The following is a 20199-nucleotide window of genomic DNA, read 5'->3' as shown; positions in this document are numbered from 1 at the left end:
CAGACCACTTCCGTATTGTGCGCATCACTGGTACTTCCTACTTGAGTTTTTGCTTGTAAGCAGGAATCAGGAGTTAAGAGTCATGGCCAGATTTTCAAAAGGGAGGGCGAGGGACAGCCTTGTATGCCTTTCTGTGTGAAAGGTGATCAAGAGTTTTGTTGCCTCTAGTTGCACAGGTGACATGCTGGTAAAAATTAGGTCAAACGGATTTAAGTTTCCCTGCATTAAAATCACCGGCAACGAGAAGTACGGCCTCTGAATGTGCATTTTCTTGTTTGCTTATAGCCCTATGAAGCTCGTTGAGTGCGGTCTTAGTGCCAGCATCAGTTTGTGGTGGTAAATAGACAGCTACAAAAAATATAGATGTAAACTAACTCAGGCAAGCAAAAACTTGTGACTTCCTTAATATTGCACACCAGCTGTTGTTAAGACAGAAACACACCCTTACCCATCTCATCTTTCCCGAGGCTGACGTCCGATCTTGACAATGCATGGAAAAGCCAGAGAGGTGTATATTATTCATGTCCTTGTTCAGCCTCAACAAAAAAATATGGGACATTACAGTCCTTCAGGTCCCGTTGATAGGATAGATTTGAACGGAGCTCATCCAGTTTATTCTTTAGTGCTTGTACGTTCGGCAACTAAACAGAGGGCACTGGCAGTCTAGATGCTCGCCAACATAGTCTAATCATGAAGCCACCGCTTCCTCTTTCGAGTCCCAGAGATCAGGGCCTGGTAAACATAACATCCAGAGCTGCCAAAATTGTTGAAGTAGAAATCTTCATCCAAATCGAGGTTAGTGATCGCTGGCTCTGATATCCAGAAGCAATTTTTGTTCATAAGAAATGATGGTGTGAAACATTATGTACAAAATAGCAGAATTGGCTATCCACTACAGCGCCATCTCAGTGTATCTATCAGCTTGGGTATGAGTGAACCCATGAACTCATGATGATCCTTTTACAATTAAAAGAATTGAAGGGAATCTCTCAAACACAGAGGAATACAGACATTCAGCATTGTTCACACCCTCTTTAGCCTTAGCCCCACCCATCTATTTAAGGATTCACAATGTAGTAAATAACCAAAGATTTCAAGACTAAAAGTGATGAAAGTAGTAGAAAAGGTCATGTTGTTCTTCACATTACCATCTCTGGTAAACACACACTATATAAAATAAAATCTAAGTTGATTTGTCACATGCACAGGATACAGAAGGTGTAAACGATACAGTGAAATGGTTACATGCATAATGGAGTCTTTTGTTCAGACATATAGCTAGCAAGCTAGCTAAACAATGAACCATAATCAAAAATCTAATCCCACGTTCAAAACAACTGGGAATTCCAACTCAGGAACCTGGCCTCTTTCTACAGCTCATACACAGATCATACACATAAAGTTAGCGAGCCAGCAAGCCTTTAACTAGCAATGAAAATGACTTTCTGACAAAAGTAGAAACGTATAATATCTGAAAATGTAGCTAGACTCTTACCTCTTACATGGGTCAATGCTTCTCCCTCGCTTTGTCATGGATGCCATGGTTGCCCTTAGTTTGAAGATGTAATCCAGAGACAGGTGTTTTATACAACAGCCTTCTTTCTGTGTTCTCTTTTTGGACTCTCTCCGCATTTGGCAATCATCTCTCTGCTTCCACAGAGCATTCCACTGATTTCAAAACTCAGTCATCTTCATCTTCATGCGACACTGTTTCTACCCAACCATTGTCATCAGAATACTCTACAATGTGTGGTTCAATGAAAATGCTGTTACCTAAATCAGGGATTTCGTCATTGTCTAATTCATTTTCAGAGTCAGAGAGAGTCAGCATGGCACGATCATCTTCCAGAAAGTAGTCCATCACAACGTTTTCCCACTGATCTGTCGATAGCGCTATTAACTTCAGGGCAGCAACGTTGAGAGCAATAGCAAAACTTTTTCAATTCTTCATGAAATCTTTCCTAAAAAGCCATGGTAGACAGGATTATGCACACATACTTAACAGCTCATGTTATAGACAGAAACATGCTACATAGCAGACCAATCCGAACTCATCTCTCGGCATGCCCAGCCCATCCATTATCTCAGCCTAGGCACATTATTTAACATTTTTATTCGTATTTACAGATGGCATGCAAGTTTGTTATTAAGGTACCTGAAAGGAAAAAAATTCTCTCCTGTGAAGTAGTGACGTCCAACATACGCTTAGTTTCTTGAAACGGGTCACATATTGATTGGTGGCTTTCCGAAAGTGGCACCAAATTAAAATGTTTCATTAGCAGTTTGAATAAGTGTTCCCTTCAATTGTTCTAACACTTTTTATTTTTCATTGCCTTTCTTGCTCCCTCTCATACTCATCCCTGTCTTCCTCTCTCTTTCTTACTCTCTCTCTCCATCTCTTTCTTCACTCTCCTTCTCTCTCTGCATCTCCCTCTCGTACTCTCTTTCTAGCACTATCTCTCTCTCTCCCTCCATCTCGCTCTCTCCCTCTCTGTTACTCCTTCTCTCTGTCACCTGGTGTAATTATATGTAAGTGTGCTTATTATGTTTGGTTCACTGGAGCCATCCACCCTCTCAGTGTTTACACGCTTGAAGCCTAACCAGAGAGACTGTTGACCTGGTGGTAAGGGCCCCCTACCAAAGAGGTTCTAGTGGGCATGGGTGTCTGGGGGTGTGGCCCCCAACACACACAAGCACCCACCTCTCCTGTCCTGTTTACAGTTGATGTTCAAAGCCTAACTAACAGGCTGTAAAATTACATTTCCACTCTGCAAGAAGAGGTCATCTCCTCTGTAGCTACTCCAGACCAAGACAGGAAGCCACACAAATAGGCAGATAGATAGCTGTTTTACTTACTATATATATACCCTGTCTGTCCTCTTGTTGGTTTCAAAATGCCTGTTTCTTTCTGTACTTTCGTGTGACACCAGGTTTATGAGAATAGAACCCATTCCTAGAAAAGGGGGGAGGATTAATAATTAGTAATTGTCATCTTTTTGTCACACACAGTGTCTGCTTAAAGGGCATGATATATAGGATATATCCATATCTTAAATTCATGCCCATAAATGGACTTAACAAATTATGTATGTATGATTATATTTTTCATACATCCCACATACTCAGTGGTGTGAAGTACTTAAGTAAAAATACTTTAAAGTACTACTTAACTTACATCTAGACGTTCCGCTAGCGGAACACCGCTCCAATATCCAATGATAGGGCGTGTCGTGAAATACAAACTCCTCGAAAATCCGAAAACTTCCATTTTTCAAACATATGACTATTTTACAGCATTTTAAAGACAAGACTCTCCTTTATCTAAATACACTGTCCGATTTCAAAAAGGCTTTACAACGAAAGCAAAACATTAGATTATGTCAGGAAAGTACCCAGCCAGAAATAATCAGACACCCATTTTTCAAGCTAGCATATAATGTCACAAAAACCAAAACCACAGCTAAATGCAGCACTAACCTTTGATGATCTTCATCAGATGACACTCCTAGGACATTATGTTATACAATACATGCATGTTTTGTTCAATCAAGTTCATATTTATATCAAAAACCAGCTTTTTACATTAGCATGTGACGTTCAGAACTAGCATTCCCACCGAACACTTCCGGTGAATTTACTAAATTACTCACGATAAACGTTCACAAAAAACATAACAATTATTTTAAGAATTATAGATACAGAACTCCTTTATGCAATCGCGGTGTCCGATTTTAAAATAGCTTTTCGGTGAAAGCACATTTTGCAATATTCTGAGTAGATAGCCCGGCCATCACAGGCTAGCTATTTTGACACCCACCAAGTTTGGTACTCACCAAACTCAGATTTACTATAAGAAAAATTTGATTACCTTTGCTGTTCTTCGTCAGAATGCACTCCCAGGACTTCTACTTCAACAACAAATGTTGGTTTGGTTCCAAATAATCCATAGTTATATCCAAATAGCGGCGTTTTGTTCGTGCGTTCAAGACACTATCTGAAGGGTAACGAAGGGTGACGCGCGGACGCGTATCGTGACAAAAAAATTCAAAATATTCCATTACCGTACTTCGAAGCATGTCAAACGCTGTTTAAAATCTATTTTTATGCAATTTTTCTTGTAAAATAGCGATAATATTCTGACCGGGAGTCGTTGTTTTCGTTCAAAGACTGAAAATGTAAAATGGCCTCTTCACGTGCATGCGCACGCCCGTCTCATTGTTCTCAGATTGACCACTATCCAAATACGCTACTGTTTTTCAGCCAGAGACTGCAGAGTCATCATTCAACGTTCTGGCGCCTTCTGAGAGCCTATGGGAGCCTTAGAAAGTGTCACGTTACAGCAGAGATCCTCTGTTTTGGATAGAGATGACAAAGAAGGCCAAGAAATGGTCAGACAGGGTACTTCCTGTACAGAATCTTCTCAGGTTTTGGCCTGCCATTTGAGTTCTGTTATACTCACAGACACCATTCAAACAGTTTTAGAAACGTTGGAGTGTTTTCTATCGAAAGCTACTAGTTATATGCATATTCTAGTTTCTGGGCAGGAGTAATAACCAGATTAAATCGGGTACGTTTTTTATCCGTCCGTGAAAATACTGCCCCCTATCCATAACAAGTTAAGTAGTTTTTTGGGGGTATCTATACTTTACTTTACTATTTATATTTTTGACAACTTTTACTTTTACTTCACTACATTCCTAAAGAAAATGTCCATACATTTTCCCTGACAACCAAAAGTACTTGTTACATTTTGAATGCTTTGCAGAACAGGAAAATTGTGAAATTCAAATGTTTGACGTTGACTCAAGTAGTATTTTACTGGGTGACTGACTCACTTTTACTTGAGTAACTTTCTATAAAGGTATCTATACTTTTACTCAAGTATGACAATTGGGAACTTTGTCCACCACCGCACATACTATCTCAGTATCAGTCACAAAATAATATCTTATCCTCACTCAGGGATAACCTGCAGGATATATAGTGGGGGGAAAAAAGTATTTGATCCCCTGCTGATTTTGTACGTTTGCCCACTTACAAAGAAATGATCAGTCTATAATTTTAATAGTAGGTTTATTTGAACAGTGAGAGACAGAATATCAACAAAAAAATCCCCAAAAGGCATGTCAAAAATGTTATAAAATGATTTGCATTTTAATGAGGGAAATAATTATTTGACCCCTCTGCAAAAGTACTTGGAGGCAAAACCCTTGTTGGCAATCACAGAGGTCAGACATTTCTTGTAGTTGGCCACCAGGTTTGCACACATCTCAGGAGGGATTTGTCCCACTCCTCTTTGCAGATCTTCTCCAAGTCATTAAGGTTTCGAGGCTGACGTTTGGCAACTCGAACCTTCAGCTCCCTCCACAGATTTTCTATGGGATTAAGGTCTGGAGACTGGCTAGGCCACTCCAGGACCTTAATGTGCTTCTTCTTGAGCCACTCCTTTGTTGCCTTGGCCGTGTGTTTTGGGTCATTGTCATGCTGGAATACCCATCCACAACCCATTTTCAATGCACCGGCTGAGGGAAGGAGGTTCTCAGCCAAGATTTGACGGTACATGGTCCCGCTTTGAGGCGGTGAAGTTGTCCTGTCCCCTTAGCAGAAAAACACCCCCAAAGCATAATGTTTCCACCTCCGTGTTTGACGGTGGAGATGGTGTTCTTGGGGTCATAGGCAGCATTCCTCCTCCTCCAAACACAGCGAGTTGAGTTGATGTCAAAGAGCTCCATTTTGGGCTCATCTGACCATAACACTTTCACCAGTTGTCCTCTGAGTCATTCAGATGTTCATTGGCAGACTTCAGATGGGCCTGTATATGTATTCTTGAGCAGGGGGACCTTGCGGGCACTGCAGGATTTCAGTCCTTCACGGCGTAGTGTGTTACCAATTGTTTTCTTGGTGACTATGGTCACAGCTGCCTTGAGATCATTGACAAGATCCTCCCGTGTAGTTCTGGGCTGATTCCTCACCGTTCTCATGATCATTGCAACTCCACGAGGTGAGATCTTGCATGGAGCCCCAGGCCGAGGGAGATTGACAGTTCTTTTGTGTTTCTTCCATTTGCGAATAATCGCATCAAATGTTGTCACCTTCTCACCAAGCTGATTGGCGATGGTCTTGTAGCCCATTCCAGCCTTGTGTAGGTCTACAATCTTGTCCCTGACATCCTTGGGATGCTCCTTGGTCTTGGCCATGGTGGAGAGTTTGGAATCTGATTGATTGATTGCTTCTGTGGACCGATGTCTTTTTTACAGGTAACAAGCTGCAGTTAGGAGCACTCACTTTAAGAGTGTGCTCCTAATCTCAGCTCGTTACCTGTATAAAAGACACCTGGGAGCCAGAAATCTTTCTGATTGAGAGGGGGTCAAATACTTATTTCCCTCATTAAAATGCAAATCAATTGATAAAATTTTTGATATGCGTTTTTCTGGATATTTTTTGTTGTTATTCTGTCTCTCACTGTTCAATTAAACCTACCATTAAAATTATAGACTGATCCTTTCTTTGTCAGTGGGCAAACGTACAAAATCAGCAGGGGATCAAATACTTTTTTCCCCCACTGTAGCTAGCTGCAGTAAGTAGATAATATCTGCATTGTATGCTCTTTCTCTCTTACTTTTCACTGATGAAATATTAATTTATCGGTTGCTCAATCTGCCAGAATGGTCTATTCCCATTTTATTTATATTTGATTCACAGACGAGGTAAGGCCATTTACTATTCGGGATAACACATAACATTTTATTTTAGTATTTCTGACCATATCGTTCAGTCAGTCAGGCTTCTATCCACTAATGAAATATACATACTGTAATATTCAACACTTGTACTCTCTAACTCCCTCTGTGCCTCTCTGTGCATTCTCTACTTCGTATTCAGGTGTCAGTCAAATGACTGCGTTCACCTCTGCAAGATTATCAGAGGTCGTTCTGAATCTGAGGCAAAGGAATTTGATGGAATAGAAATAAGGAGAGGGGCCCTCTTAGAAATTCATACAGTGTTTATCCCTGACGTGATTTTTCCCTTTCCACTCATAATAGAAGACAAGACAATGCATAGCCGATAAGATTTATTGGATGTATTTTCGCTGTTTCTGAGTTATTTTCCTCTCCTCAGAGGCACCCCTCCACCCTATAGCTTTGACCTTTTGCTCACTTCCATTGAAGTTGTCAATACTCCTGGTTGCTGGCTTCTTTACCATTCTACAAGTGTGTGTGGTGAGGGGAAAAGTTCCCCTGTGGTAGCAGGTGTCTCTTGAGAGGAGATGCAGATTAAAACAAGGATGGAGGCAGTGGCAGAACCAATAATTTTCCAATGGGGCATCTCATGGGAGCTGGCAATCTATGGTGTATGCTAATACATTGGTTTTTGTACTGCTAATAGGGGTGCTAGGGCTATACTTGAGGGGGCTTCAGTACAGGCAAGCCCCTCCCTGAAGCCACCCATAGATGGTAGAAGGGTGGGTGGGAAGAAATGAGTTCAAGTGGTTCAATCAAGGTGCAAACTGGACACCATCTTATGGGTTTTCACACCTAATAGACAGCATCATTGAGGGATACAATAAACGTACTCTGTCTGGCTTATCAAGCACTGCCCTGTGAATATAGCATGGTTAAGCAGAATGATCTCTACGTTCATGTTATGAAACAAAATTTGAGCTATCGGGCTGGTTTCACAAGGCCACTGTGAATAAGGAAGGACAAGACAAATACACTACATTACTAAAGTATGTGGATACCTCTTCAAATTATTTGATTCGGCTATTTCAGCCACACCCGTTGCTGACAGGTGTATAAATTGAGCACATCGCCATGCAATCTCCATAGACAAACATTGGCAGTAGAATGGCCTTACTGAAGAGCTCAGTGACTTTCAATGTGGCACCGTCATAGGATGCCACCTTTCCAACAAGTCAGTTTGTCATATTTCTGCCCTGCTCGAGCTGCCCGGTCAACTGTAAGTGCTGTTATTGTGAAGTGGAAACGTCTAGGAGCAACAAAGGCTCAGCCGCAAAGTGGTAGGCCACACAAGCTTACAGAATGGGACTGCCGAGTGCTGTAAGAAACATCTGTTCTCAGTTGCGATAATCACTACCGAGTTCCAAACTGCCTCTGTTTCCATGGTCGAGCAGCCGCACACAAGCCTATCATCACCATGCGCAATGCCAAGCGTTGGCTGGAGTGGTGTAAAGCTCACCCGTATTGGACTCTGCTGCAGTGGAAATGCATTCTCTGGAGTGATGAATCATGCTTCACCATCTGGCAGTCTGACAGAAGAATGTGGGTTTGGTGGATGCCAGTTGAACACTACCTGCATAGTGCCAACTGTAAAGCTTGGTGGAGGAATAATGGTCTGTTTTTTTATGGTTCAGGCTAGGCCCCTTATTTCCAATGAAGGGAAATCTTAACTCTACAGCATACAATGACATTCTAGCCAATTCTGTTCTTCCCCCAATTTTTTTTTACCTTTACTTAACTAGGCAAGCCAGTTAAGAACAAATTCTTATTTTCAATGACAGCCTAGGAGCAGTGGGTTAACTGCCTTGTTCAGGGGTAGAATGCCAGATTTTTACCTTGGCAGCTCAGGGATTTGATCTTGCAACCTTTCAGTTACTAGTCCAATGCACTAACCACTGGGCTACCTGCCACCCCAACTTTATGGCAACAGTTTAGGGAAGGCCCTTTCATGTTTCAGCATGACAATGCCCTCGTGTACAAAGCGAGGTCCATACAGAAATGGTTTGTCGAGATTGGTGTGGAAGAACTTGACTGGCCTGCACAGAGTCCTGACCTCAACCCCATCAAACACCTTTGGGATAAATTGGAATAACAACTGCGAGCCAGGTCTAATCGCCCAACATCAGTTCACAACCTCACTAATCCTCTTGTGGCTGAATGGAAGCAAGTCCCCACAGAAATGTTCCAACATCTAGTGGAAGGCCATCCCAGAAGAGTGGCGGCTGTTATAGCAGCAAAGGGGGGACCAACTCCATATTAATGCCCATGATTTTGGAATGAGATGTTCGGCGAGCAGGTGTCCACATACTTTTGGTAATGTAGTGTATAATGTAAAATGGTTTGTGGCCTGCTTTAAACTGCATAAACACAGGTATAAATGACAAAAAGTAAACACAGAAGATAACAGAATACATGCAAAGTAATGTCATGTGCTTGTATTGTAAAGGCAGATCAGTTTCACAGTGCTACAGTGTAAGCTGCTTATCCAGCTTAAGGCTGCCTAGCAGGCAGATGCTGTTGTGTTTAATGTGTTGGTGCTGTCTCTTACCTGCTACCCTTTTAAAGATCACTGTGTCATTAATCTAGTTGAGCTGATATATTCACATTGTGACCTTTAAAACACAATACTAACCCCAGACACTGCCAAGTCCTAGGAACATCGAGACAGGCCCTATGGGAAGGCCACATACTGGTGCTGCTGAACATCTTGCATGGTTCAACATGGTTTTGAGTGAATAGTCTGACTCTGTTTACAGAAGTTTACAATATATTTATATGTACATATTCGTATTCATTCCTTACACTTGTGTGTATAAGGTAGTTGTGGTGAAATTGTTAGATTACTTGTTAGATATTACTGCATGGTCAGAACTAGAAGCACAAGCATTTCGCTACGCTCGCATTAACATCTGCTAACCATGTGTATGTGACCAATACAATTTGACTTGATTTGATTTGATTTAGTTCCCACATTATAAATACTATAGTATTCACTGCAGTTTTTTTGCAGACTTTTTCAGTGTAGTGTTTTTACGTACTCAATTGAATAATGTAGTATTTACTGTAGTATACTGTAGTATTTACAGTTAGCTATAGTATTAGTACTGTGGTGAAAGAACATTTTAGTATACAGTATACTATAGTAATTAATGTATTTTTTTGCAAATAGTAGTATAATGTAGTATTTACTGAAGTGTTTTTGCAGACTGTAGTATACTTTAGTATTTACTGTAGTGTTTTTGTATTGTTTTTGTTTTATTATCTTTGACATCTTCTTGAGGAAACCTACTGGATAAAAAAAAGTGATATTACGTTTCCTGCCAGGAGCTCCGAGGCATGCGTCGACATTGCTAAGCAGTGTACTTAGAAGCAGTGTGCCGATGCCTGTATCACTTTATCAGAAGCATGTGATCAATGATGTCCGAAGCTTTGTTTCATCGAACAACCATCTGAATGGTTTGGTAGAAGACAAAAAGACTGAGCTGCGCATGCACTACGCGGTGTGGGACATCATCTGTAATAATTTGGCTGCTCTAAATTCTTTTGACCAGCAGGTAACACTAGTGTACACTGTGTTGATCAAGGCCTCAAGTAATTAACCTATTTTCAACACAATTGCTTGGAAAACGTCAGTGCTTCAGATGCTTCCTTTCCCCATCACTAAGAAAGCACATTTATCGTAACATGTAGGTAGGACTGGGGTCTGAACAGATCCTTCATCACAATATAAACTCAGCAAAAAAAGAAACGTCCCATTTTCAGGACCCTGTCTTTCAAAGATAATTAGTAAAAATCCAAATAACTTCACAGATCTTCATTATAAAGGGTTTAAACAATGTTTCCCATGCTTGTTCAATGAACCATAAACAATTAATGAACATGCACCTGTGGAACGGTCGTTAAGACACTAACAGCTTACAGAAGGTAGACAATTAAGGTCACAGTTTTGAAAACTTAGGACACTAAAGGGGCCTTTCTACTGACTCTGAAAAACACCAAAAGAAAGATGCCCAGGATCCCTGCTCATCTGTGTGAACATGCCTTAGGCATGCTGCAAGGAGGCATGAGGACTGCAGATGTGGCCAGGCCAATGAATTGCAATGTCCGTACTGTGAGACGCCTAAGACAGCGCTACAGGGAGACAGGACGGACAGCTGATAGTCCTCACAGTGGCAGACCACGTGTAACAACACCTGCACAGGATCGGTACATTCGAACATCACACCTGCGGGACAGGTACAGGATGGCAACAACAACTGCCCGAGTTACACCAGGTACGCACGATCCCTCCATCAGTGCTCAGACTGTCCGCAATAGGCTGAGAGAGGCTGGACTGAGGGCTTGTAGGCCTGTTGTAAGGCAGGTCCTCACCAGACATCACCACCAACAACGTCACCTATGGACACAAACCCACCGTCGCTGGACCAGACAGGACTGGCAAAAAGTGCTCTTCACTGATGAGTCGTGGTTTTGTCTCACCAGGGGTGATGGTCGGATTTGCGATTATCGTCGAGGGAATGAGCGTTACACCGAAGCCTGTACTCTGGAGAGGGGCGGTGTATCAGGGCATCATCGGCCTGAGCTTGTTGCCATTGCGGGCAATCTCAACGCTGTGCGTTACTGGGAAGCAGGGGCGGAAATCCCGGGGGGGACGGAGGGGACACGACCCCCCTATCCTGGGAAAAATATGATTTGTCCCCCCCAATATATCACTGTAAACATAACTATGTAATTTCAATAATATTAATAATACGCAATGAAAGCAATTGTGCTGATTATAGACACTTAATAGCGCGTTTTTACGTTTCAAAAGATTGCGACCCCCCACCCTTTGCCTCACAATGGTTTGATCCACTGCCAGTTCCTTAGTTGTCAAGGTAACAGAGGGTTCGTATCTACTGTCTGAAAGGCACTCGATGCACGTAACTGACGTGAGGTTCATCCAGTCAGTCGCGCCATAGCAATGTTTTGTTTTATGTTGGCAGGGTTCACACACACAATAGCTGAATATGCAGAGCTAGTACGCAAATATTAACTATTAAGCTAGCTAGTACCTATTCCATTTATGTGGCATTGTCAAAGATGGAATCTTTGCTATAGTCAATTTATTCCAAGATCAGCATGCAGATGATGTAAGTTAGTGCTTCAAAGTCCCTGTGATAAGGTTTGCGATAAACTGAAGTCCAAACTGAACAGAACTACACTCTTCTACCATTGTCTTAAATACATTTAATGGTCTCATTGCAAAAGCTAAATTGTCGCAAAGGAACTTTTATTTATTTATTTTATTTCACCTTTATTTAACCCGGGTAGCAAAGATTATAGCAAACACCACTGAAATGGAATTGGTGCTCGCTAGCTTTGCAAATTCAGCTATTGTTGGAAGCCAGCCAATATGAAACAAACTATTAAAATTACAAAAGGTTGCAGCATATGTTGTGTAAATGGTGAACTCATACAGCTCTCAACTCTTGTCAATGCAATCCGTTTCACATTTGCTAGCTACATTTTAGATCGAAGCCCAAATAGAATGATAGAAGATAAGATGATAGAAGCCCATGTCCTACTGTAAATAACCTACACACTGTGTGTGTGTGTAGCCAGCCAGGTAGAAAAATGGCAGAAAAAAGAAAAAAGACAGACATCAGAGTATTTTTCAGTACACCAAAACACAAAGTAAGAACCCTAGTAGCCTAATATCTCAAAGACTAGTTGATAAAATGTTCATAAGAAAGAAATGAAATTCTAATGGAAATGTTTCACAATGATGTCATTAGGCAGAGCAGGCAACAGATGGCACACAGACAGCAGAGTTGGGGACAGATATGCAGGGACAGACTGGCAGAGACAGGGAGTCTCAGGTAAGTTTGTTGAGTCTTTGTTTGGCAACGTTATGAAAGGTTCTCAATTTTTTTGACTTGGTAAATAGGAACATAATTGGAAAATACCATGGATACCCCCACTCTCAACTTAAACTGGTGACTGAACTAAGATTTGTTAAAGGCAATGGTATTGCTGTTGTGATTAGTTGTGTAGTTTTGGGTACCGGTAGTTAGGAGTACGGCAAACACCTTATTTCTTTGGTTCTTCAATATACATTTACCATATTACAATGTAGGCTATGTGTTACAGCACTACTTTTGGTGTCCCCTTCAGGAATTGCTCTGAGAAAATTTCATGTAATTGTCCCCTCCAAAGTTGATATCAGATTTTCGCCCCTGCTGGGAAGACATCCTCCTCCCTCATGTGGTACCCTTCCTGCAGGCTCATCCTGACATGACCCTCCAGCATAACAATGCCACCAGCCATACTGCTCATTCTGTGCGTGATTTCCTGCAAGACAGGATTGTCAGTGTTCTGCCATGGCCAGCGAAGAGCCCGGATCTCAATCCCATTGAGCACGTCTGGGACCTGTTGGATCGGAGGGTGAGGTCTAGGGCCATTCCCCCCAGAAATGTCTGGGAACTTGCAGGTGCCTTGGTGGAAGAGTGGGGTAACATCTCACAGCAAGAACTGGAAAATCTGGGTTAGTCCATGAGGAGGGGATGCACTGCAGTACTTAATGCATCTGGTGGCCACACCAGACACTGACTGTTACTTTAGATTTTGACCCCCCCTTTGTTCAGGGACACCTTATTCCATTTCTGTTAGTCACATGTCTGTAGAACTTGTTCAGTTTATGTCTCAGTTGTTGAATCTGGTTATGTTCATACAAATATATATATTGAGTTTGCTGAAAATATACACAGTTCACATTGAGAGAATGTTTCTTTTTTTTCTGAGTTTAAATATACTTTTACGGAACACAATATGGTCTATACTTGGCATGTAGGTTTCTCAGATATGGGTGGCACAAATTGGGGTATGGGGAGGGGAATGGGCAGAGTATATGCAAATGAAATACTGTAGTATTTTCTATAGTTTAAAAAAGTGTATTGTTTTTGTGGATTGTAGTGTTTTTGAGGACATTACTGTAGTATTTACTACAGTGTTTTTTTGCAGATAATACTGTAGTATTTACTATACTACAACATTCTATAGTAAATACTACTGAAGACATGCTCGAAGGATAATACAATGTGTAGTATACAGTGGTATTGCCACTTCACCTTTCCCTGAAACTCTGTGGTGGTGCCTGTACCCCTGTGTGTGTGCTCTACATTTTTAGCTCCCCTCCTCTCAACATCCTGAGACAAACATACAGCCCCCTGTGCTGCTCCGGTTTTTAATCCTGCTAGTCCTGTCGCTTTAGCTCCAACATTACTGTCTGCCAGACTCCCGGGCCTCCCTGTTCCAGTCTTGTCATCATTACCAGAGGCTTAATGAGAAGGAAGGCAAGTAAATAAACATTTAATGAGCAGCTCATCACTGTAATAGTCCTGGATCTTTTACTTTTCACTCTTTCACTTCATCTCAAAGAGAGCTTGGTTTCCATTTGTTTCTCCGATCAGCTAGAGTACACCGTCTGTTTGTGTCCCAAATGTTACCCTATTTCCTATATAGTGCACTACTTGGGCCCTGGTCAAAAGTAGTGCAGTATAGGGAATAGTATGCCATTTGAGACAACCACTGTTTGGCTGCAACCCCAGCTAACACAGCACCTCCTTCAGTCCACTTTATCATCACCTCCGCTTAGCCCTCCTCTCCTCCTCTCACTCGCTCATTCCAAATAATGGGGCTTTTTTGTTTTAATTCTGATGCCTGTGAAGCCTTTGAGGTACGAAGAGCAGGGGAAGAAAGAGAGAAAGCAGGGATTTAATTAGCACTCCTTGAACTCATCTCTCCATTTTCACGGTCAACCTGGGGCATAACAATTGGCCTGCGACGCTTTATGTGCAGAGGGGCACACACACACACTGCAACAACACTTAACTAAATCCACATCTAAAACCTGATTGCTCACAATGGGACCATGTCTGGTTAAATTGTCCAATTGTCTTCCCACATGCAGACTTACATCAATGGGTTCTCATCTGACCTGGAAAATAACTGTTCCTTCCTTCACACAATTAATCTTCATTAAATGGAGCACAGAACAGGGATAAGCAACCAGAGGCATGCTCCAGGTCTTCATGTCTGACTGAAAGGGCTTCGGGTTAACTTCTTAAGGCTAGGGGGCAGTATTCGGAAGTTCAGATGACTGACATGCCCAAAGTAAACTGCCTGTTACTCAGGCCCAGAAGCTAGGATATGCTTATAATTGGTAGCATTGGATAGAAAACACTCTGAAGTTTCTAAAACTGTTAATAATGTCTGTGAGTATAACAGAACTGATATGGCAGGAGAAAACCCAAGGAGAATCCATCCGGAAAATGTTTTTTTTTTTAGGTCACAGGCCATTCAAATGCTTGTCTTTGGGATATTCAAAGGAATTCCTCCCAAATTGCAGTTCCTATGGCTTCCACTAGATGTCAACAGTCTTCAGAAAGGGTTTCAGACCCTCTTTTTTGAAAAGTTAGTAAGTAGTTGTAGTTTTTCAAGGTGGCTCTCATTAGGACTGTAGTCTTGTGGCGCGCGTGGATGAGGGCGCGTTATTTATTCGTTTATTTACATATTAGGGTACCTGAGGATTGATTAGAAATGTTGTTTGACTTGCTTGGACGAAGTTTACCGGTAACTTTTGGGATTCCTTTGTCTGCATGTTGAACGAGTGGAACGGGTGGATTACTGAATCAAAAACGCCAACTAAACAGACTTTTTTGGGATATAAAGAAGGACTTTATCGAACAAAACGACCATTTGTTGTGTAGCTGGGACCCTTGGGATTGCAAACAGAGGAAGATCTTCAAAGGTAAGCGATTTATTTTATCGCTATTTCTGATTTTTATGACGCCCCTGCTGGTTTGGAAAATGTTTTTAATGCTGGTGTATGCGGGGCGCTGTCCTCAGATAATCGCATGGTATACTTTCGCCGTAAAGCCTTTTTGAAATCTGACAAAGCGGTTGGATTAACAAGAAGTTAAGCTTTTAAACGATGTAAGACACTTGTATTTCCATGAATGTTTAAAATTACGATTTTTGTATTTTGAATTTCGCGCTCTGCAATTTCACCAGATGTTGTCGAGGTGGGGCGCTAGAGTCCCAGAGCGCAGGCTGTTCCATATTTTGGGTGTTCCAAACTTCTTCCATTTAAGAACGATGGAGACCACTGTGATCTTGGGGGCCTTCAATGCTGCAGACTTTTTTTGGTACCTTTCCCCAGATCTGTGCCTGGACACAAACCTGTCTCGGAGCTCTACGGACAATTCCTTCGACCTCATGGCTTGGTGTTTGCTCTGACATGCACTGTCAACTGTAGGACCATATATATATATATATATATATATATACATACACTGCTCAAAAAAATAAAGGGAACACTTAAACAACACAATGTAACTCCAAGTCAATCACATTTCTGTGAAATCAAACTGTCCACTTAGGAAGCAACACTGATTGACAATAAATTTCACATGCTGTTGTGCAAATGGAATAGACAACAGGTGGAAATTATAGGTAATTAGCAAGACACCCCCAATAAAGGAGTGGTTCTGCAGGTGGGGACCACAGACCACTTCTCAGTTCCTATGCTTCCTGGCTGATGTTTTGGTCACGTTTGAATGCTGGCGGTGCTTTCACTCTAGTGGTAGCATGAGACGGAGTCTACAACCCACACAAGTGGCTCAGGTAGTGCAGCTCATCCAGGATGGCACATCAATGCGAGCTGTGGCAAGAAGGTTTGCTGTGTCTGTCAGCGTAGTGTCCAGAGTATGGAGGCGCTACCAGGAGACAGGCCAGTACATCAGGAGACGTGGAGGAGGCCGTAGGAGGGCATCAACCCAGCAGCAGGACCGCTACCTCCGCCTTTGTGCAAGGAGGAGCAGGAGAAGCACTGCCAGAGCCCTGCAAAATGACCTCCAGCAGGCCACAAATGTGCATGTGTCTGCTCAAACGGTCAGAAACAGACTCCATGAGGGTGGTATGAGGGCCCGACGTCCACAGCTGGGTGTTGTGCTTACAGCCCAACACCGTGCAGGACGTTTGGCATTTGCCCGAGAACACCAAGATTGGCAAATTCGCCACTGGCGCCCTGTGCTCTTCACAGATGAAAGCAGGTTCACACTGAGCACAGAGTCTGGAGACGCCGTGGAGAACGTTCTGCTGCCTGCAACATCCTCCAGCATGACCGGTTTGGCGGTGGGTCAGTCATGGTGTGGGGTGGCATTTCTTTGGAGGGCCGCACAGCCCTCCAATTAGGTACCGAGATGAGATCCTCAGACCCCTTGTGAGACCATATGCTGGTGCGGTTGGCCCTGGGTTCCTCCTAATGCAAGACAATGCTAGACCTCATGTGGCTGGAGTGTGTCAGCAGTTCCTGCAAGAAGAAGGCATTGATGCTATGGACTGGCCCGCCCGTTCCCTAGACCTGAATCCAATTGAGCACATCTGGGACATCATGTCTCGCTCCATCCACCAACGCCACGTTGCACCACAGACTGTCCAAGAGTTGGCGGATGCTTTAGTCCAGATATGGGAGGAGATCCCTCAGGAGACCATCCGCCACCTCATCAGGAGCATGCCCAGGCGTTGTAGGGAGATCATACAGGCACGTGGAGGCCACACACACTACTGAGCCTCATTTTGACTTGTTTTAAGGACATTACATCAAAGTTGGATCAGCCTGTAGTGTGGTTTTCCACTTTAATTTTGAGTGTGACTCCAAATCCAGACCTCCATGGGTTGATAAATTGGATTTCCATTGATTATTTTTGTGTGATTTTGTTGTCAGCACATTCAACTATGTAAAGAAAAAAGTATTTAATAAGATTATTTCTTTCATTCAGATCTAGGATGTGTTGTTTAAGTGTTCCCTTTATTTTTTTGAGCAGTATATATATATATATATATATATATAGAGAGAGAGAGAGAGAGAGAGAGAGAGAGAGAGAGAGAGAGAGAGAGAGAGAGAGAGAGAGAGAATGGCTGCAGGTCAAGCAGACACCGGATGACCATTAGGGGTGTGGCAGGAGCAGATGTGACAAGTGCGGGTCCTTGTTAAAAAGGAGTGCACTATTTAGGGAATAAGGTGCCATTTCAGATCAAATCAAATGTTATTTTTCACATGCGCTGAATACAACAGGTGTAGACCTTACCCGCGAAATGTTTATTTGCAAGCCCTTAACCAACAAGGCAGTTTTAAGAAAACAGAGTTAAGAAATGTTTACTAAATAAACTAATGTAAAAAAATGTTTTTAAAGTAACACAATAAAATAACAATAATGAAGCTATATACAGGGGTACCAGTACTGAGTCAATGTGCTGGGGTACAGGTTAGTCAAGGTCATTTGTACATGTACGTAGGGGTAAAGTGACTATGTATAGATAATAAACAGCGAGTAGCAGCAGGGGGGGTGTCAATGCAAATAGTCCGGTTGGCCATTTGATCAATTGTTCAGCAGTCTTATGGCTTGGGGGTAGCTGTTAAGGTGCCTTTTGGACCTAGACTTGGCACCCCGGTACCGCTTGCCCTGCGGTAGCAGATAGAACAGTCTATGACTTGAGTGACTGGGGTCACACTAACCACTGTAGCGCCTTACGGTGTGATGCCGAGCAGTTGCCATACCAGGCGGTGCAGCAACCGGTCAGGATGCTCTCGATGGTGCAGCTGTAGAACTTTTTGAGGATCTGGGGACCCTTGCCAAATCCTTTCAGTCTCCTGAGGGGGAAAAGGCATTGTCGTGCCCTCTTCACGACTTTCTTTGTGTGTTAAGACAATGATAATTTGTTGGTGAAGTGGACACCAAGGGAATTGAAACTCTCGACCCGCTCCACTACAGCCCCATCGATGTGAATGGGGGTGTGTTCGGTCCTCCTTTTCCTGTAGTCCACAATCATCTCATTTGTCTTGGGATGTAGCCATTCATTCCCTCCCTCCATTAGTACAGTCAGACTCTTCCCAGGTACAACCCGAAATCCGTAAACACGGGCACCCTCATAGATATCATCCTAACTAACTCGCCCTCCAAATACACCTCTGCTGTTTTCAATCAAGATCTCAGCGATCACTGCCTCATTGCCTGCATCCGTAATGCGTCTGTGACCAAACGACCACCCCTCATCACTGTCAAACGCTCCCTAAAACACTTCTGCGAGCAGGCCTTTCCAATCGACCTGGGCGGGGTATCCTGGAATGACATTGACCTCAGATGATGCCTGGTTATTCTTTAAAAGTGCCTTCCTCACCATCTAAAATAAGCATGCCCCATTCAAAAAATGTAGAACTGGGAATAGATATCGTCCTTGGTTCACTCCAGACCTGTCTGCCCTTGACCAGCACAAAAACATCCTGTGGCGTTCTGCATTAGCATCAGATAGCCCCCGTGATATGCTACTTTTCAGGGAAGTTAGGAACAAATATACATAGGCAGTTAGGAAAGCTAAGGCTAGCTTTTTCAAACAGAAATTTGCATCCTGTAGAACAAACTCAAAAAAGTTCTGGGACACTGTAAAGTCCATGGAGAATAAGAGCACCTCCTCCCAGCTGCCCACTGCTCTGAGGCTAGGAAACACTGTTACCACCGATAAATCCACTATAATTGAACATTTCAATAAGCATTTCTCTACGGCTGGCTATGCTTTCCACCTGGCTAGCCCTACCCCGGTCAACTGCCCGGCACCCTCCACAGCAACCCGCCAAAGCCCCCACCATTTCTCCTTCACCCAAATCCAGACAATCTGGACCCTCTCTTTCTAAAATGATCTGCCGAAATTGTGGCAACCCCTATCACTAGCCTGTTCAACCTCTCTTTCGTATCGTCTGAGACTCCCAAAGATTGGAAAGCTGCCGCGGTCATCCCCCTCTTCAAAGGGGGAGACACTCTACACCCAAACTGCTACAGACCTATCTATATCTATCCTACCCTGTCTTTCTAAGGTCTTCGAAAGCCAACTTAACAAACAGATTACCGACCATTTCGAATCCCACCGTACCTTCTCCGCTATGCAGTCTGGTTTCAGAGCTGGTCATGGGTACACCTCAGCTACACTGAAACAACATCATAACCGCCATCGATAAGAGACATTACTGTGCAGCCATATTCATCGACCTGGCCAAAGCCTACGACTGTGTCAATCACCACATTCTTATTGGCAGACTCGACAGCCTTGGTTTCTCAAAAGATTGCCTCACCTGGTTTACCAACTACTTCTCTGATAGAGTTCAGTGTGTCAAATCGGAGGGCCTGTTGTCCGGACCTCTGGCAGTCTCTATGGGGGTGCCACAGGGTTAAATTCTCAGGCCGACTCTCTTCTCTGTATACATCAATGATGTCGCTCTTGCTGCTGGTGATTCTCTGATCCACCTCTACGCAGACGACACCATTCTGTATACTGTGTTAACAAACCTCCAGACGAGCTTCAATGCTATACAACTCTCCTTCCGTGGCCTCCAACGGCTCTTAAATGCAAGTAAAACTAAATG

The sequence above is a fragment of the Salmo salar genome, chromosome ssa28, assembly GCF_905237065.1.
Source record: "Salmo salar chromosome ssa28, Ssal_v3.1, whole genome shotgun sequence".
Taxonomy (NCBI): Eukaryota; Metazoa; Chordata; class Actinopteri; order Salmoniformes; family Salmonidae; genus Salmo; species Salmo salar.
This window is presented reverse-complemented; position numbering follows the sequence as displayed.